A 4132-nucleotide genomic window follows, 5' to 3' on the forward strand; every position below is an offset into this window, starting at 1 on the left:
TACTTCCGCAAACACAGCGTTGTGAGTGACGTTTTATCTTAATCTTAATTGTATATTAATAGGTAGTGTGAACGCTTACTAAAACAAAACTGATTTCACCCAAAAATCGGAATTGAACATTAAGACCTGCAGTGTGAACGTAGCCTAATTTACCCATAGTTGGGAACGTGAGTCTGCATGTCTGTCTCTAAGTACCTTGCAATTGACTGGTGATTTGCTCAGTGTTTGCCCTGCCTCTCGCCCCCAGTCCCTATCCAGGCTCAGTAATATGAACAATGGATGTCTGAAAGTCAATGTCATTATAATTCAGAGAGCAGCATCCATGGCTGACAGAGGATAAAAGTTGTTTAATATCCTGTGTGTTGTGAATGTGAGCATCTTACTGATGGATCCGTATTTCTTTATCAGGGTTAGTGTACATGTATGCGAATGTAATAAAATTTCCAAACACAAAATAATATACTGTATGCGTTAGACAACACAGATGTCACCCTCCAAAATGTAATCAGTCCATGTTGGTAGTTTAAGTGGATCCAAATGGCAACAGGACCAATGTCATCTTTGCTGCCTCTATATAAAAATTAGGGATGTTCGATACCAAAACAGATACTCAAACCTTCAGTACTCACCGATACTGATACAAAGTGCTGATACCATCAGTACTTATGATACATAAAATTTCCAAAAAAACAATGACAAATATATATATTTTTTAAATGACATATATATCCCAACTACAGCAAATTTCCTTAAAATTGAATGAAATTAACCCCTTTAATGGCCACTGTATTCGTTTGGCACACTAACTTTAGAATATTTTAAATTTAAGACATTTGTTCAGAAGTGAAGAAAACCTTCTCTTATACTTGTTGTACATATGTTATGCATGTCAGGCTGGGGAGTGGGGTGGAGGACCCAAATACAGGGAGCAAAAGGAGCAAGGCAGTCAAAAAGGGGATTTCATTTGGAAAAAGGCAAACAAAGTACTTGGCAAAAATAACAAAATCAACAATGTCTGAAAACATAAGCCAAAGCAACAAACCGAACAGGAAAACGGGCTAGGCAAGGAAATGATGACGACAGGACATGGCATAGGTGTGACAATGACAATGACTCGACAAGGACTGAAAGAAAGCAGGGAACTAAATACACATAGTACCGAGACAACGAGAGACACCTGGACAAGACACACGTGGCTTGGGGACTGATTGGGTAATACCAGGGACCGTGATAACAAGCACAGGTGGACATGATAAAACTTGATGAGACTTTGACAAAGAGAGACACACAAGGAAAACATGACCCTTAAACAAAACCAAAACACTGACCATGACAATGCACAAAAAGAACAGTTGAAGTTTTTTGGGGGGGATTTTGCGCTTTAAGTAGGGCTCCCAGCAAGATGCAATTTTTTTTAAACTCCCCCTCGCTTACAACATATTTCTGGTTAGTTTTTCAAAGGTTGGAATGTTTTTGTTGTTGTCATATTGTAGTTTATGAATGTCTATTGAACATAACCAAGTAACTTTTTGAAGAAAAATACAAAAATAAAGGGATGCAATAATTTTTCAAAAACAGGCTGTACCAAACGGATACTATGGCCGTTAGGACACACATGATGTCTGCCTCTACAAACATTCTCTGCATGGTGGACACAGACAGTAGGTGTTTCAGTAACTCTAATGACTCTAATCATTCAACCATTCAAATGCAAGTATAGAAACAAGCCTTACTGTCTTGAGTAACCAAAGATAGGAATTGGTAAATTAGTGACTGAACTTTACTGATTTCTGTAGACAAAGATAAGTTGATGGACCATGTTAAATATATTTAAAAAAAACTTTTCCTGTGGATGAGGTATCGATTCGAAGCTCTCGATTTACCGGTCGATCTACGTTCCTACCCTCACCTATGGCCACGAGCTGTGGGTCATGACCGAAAGAGGTGGCCGAAATGAGTTTATTCTGCAAGGTGTCCGAGCTCTCCCTTAGAGATAGGGTGAGAAGTTCGCTCATCTGGGAGGGACTTAGAGTCACGCCACTGCTGAACCACGTTAAGAGGAGCCAGTTGGTGGCTCGGGCATCTGGTTCAGATGCCTCCCTGGAGAGGTGTTCCGGGAATGTCCCACCGGCGGGAGGCCCCGGGGACGATCCAGGACACGCTGGAGAGACTATGTTTCTCGGCTGGCCTGGCAACACCTTGGGATCCCGCTGGAGGAGCTGGTTGAAGTGGCTGGGGAGAGGGAAGTCTGGGTTTCCATGTTAAAGCTGCTGCCCCGGCGACTTGATCCCGGATAAGCGGTAGATGATGGATGGATGGAGTATCGAGTCACTAACATGTTTGTCCCACTATCCAATCTAATCCAAGAGTGGGAGTGGGGAGATGATATCTGAACGCAGTCACTTGCCCACTATAGGATGTCCTTTCTATGACAACACGGGACATTTGCCAGTCCACAGTGATGTCAGAAGTCGAGCAGATGGTTGAGAAGTTTGAGAAATGCAAGATCTTCCTCACAAAAAGGACACCAGATGGTGTTTGAATCCTGACACAGTGGTCATTGTGTATATATTTTACGACAACTTTATTTGCCTATTTATTGTTTGTGGCCAATTGAGCATGCTTGATATGAAAATGCATTATTAAAAAAAAGATTCCACATGGCTTTGTACCCCCCAAAATTCTTGGCACAGGTTTATAAAAACTACAATTTTAGTTTTTATTGTCACATTTTTTTGTTATTTGTATCCCTATTAACCAGGAAAAGCAAGGGGAAAAAATTCCAATGAAGATTTCTTAGTCCAGCCATTAAAGGGTTAATGTAATTTATATTTCTTCAATTTGCTCATAAAAGTCATTCTGCATAGAGCACACAATAAAATGTTGAAAATTCCTCACGCTGTTTAGTGTGTGATGTTTAATTATATCTTGTTTTGAAATCCATGCTTTTAATTTGAAAGGCTGCTCGGTATTTCTGTTTCACATTCTCGTTCATTATTCATCTCATAGCATAGCAGTAGTCAATGGCTATATACAAATACAAACATATGTCTGCACTTCAGAGCTAATTTAATTGTTGAGTACAACTGAAGACTTATGTGGTCTCTTACAGGAGCCCCCGTGGCGGTCAATAAATGGAAAACAACCATTTCAGCCTTTCGTTTCCCATGTTGTCCACATTAACTTAGAAGAATTAAGATGACTGAAGCCGCTGTAAACAGCACGTTCTATTTTTAGCACCGCAGCTCGACTACGTTAACGAGGCAATTAAGCACCGGCAAATGTAAACAAGGCAATTAAACATGGTGAAGTTACATGAGCTACAAACATATATACAGGCTTGGGGAATAACGGAATGCATGTACTGCCGTTACGTAATCAGATTACAAAAAAAATGTAACTGTATTGCATTACAGTTACAGGGGAAAAAACATGTAATCAGATTACAGGTAAATTTATTAAAAATGGGGATTACTTCAAGGGAGTCAAATTTCTACGATGAGAGAGAGTGCGAAAGAGGGTGTGAGAGAGAGGGATAGAGTGAGAGAGAGAGAGAGAGAAGGAAAGAGTGAGAGAGAGAGAGAGAGAGAATGACAGAGGGAGAGAGAGAGGGAAAAAGAGAGGAGACACACAGGAAACGAACGAGATGGAACAAAACGTTCGTTCCTCCCAGTCTTTCTGACAGTTCCTGACCAAAAAATGGCCACATCCTGAGCATATTGAGGCATTCCTCAATAGCTTAAATATACCTCAGTTAACTACTGAATATAAAGATATGTTAGATGCGCCACTTACTATATACGAGCTGTATAGTGCTCTAGATAGTATGCCTAATGGAAGAGCACCTGGCCCGGATGGTTAATCCAGCTATATTTTTAAGCACGTTTGGTTAATGCTTGCTTCATTATTCTTAAGAGTAGTAACAGAAATTAAAACTAATGTTTACATATGTCAACACATGAATACAGCAGCAATTACACTTTTATTAAAGCCAGAAAAAGACCCCACCCTTCCATCAAGTTACCGTCCGATTTCACTAATTAACAAAGAAAAATGGCCACAAGAGCGGGGGCTGATACCAGTATCGATATCCCTAAAATATGCTGTACACTAGTACTAGAACAATTTGACC

Source organism: Vanacampus margaritifer, chromosome 2 (genome assembly GCF_051991255.1).
Source record: "Vanacampus margaritifer isolate UIUO_Vmar chromosome 2, RoL_Vmar_1.0, whole genome shotgun sequence".
NCBI lineage: Eukaryota > Metazoa > Chordata > Actinopteri > Syngnathiformes > Syngnathidae > Vanacampus > Vanacampus margaritifer.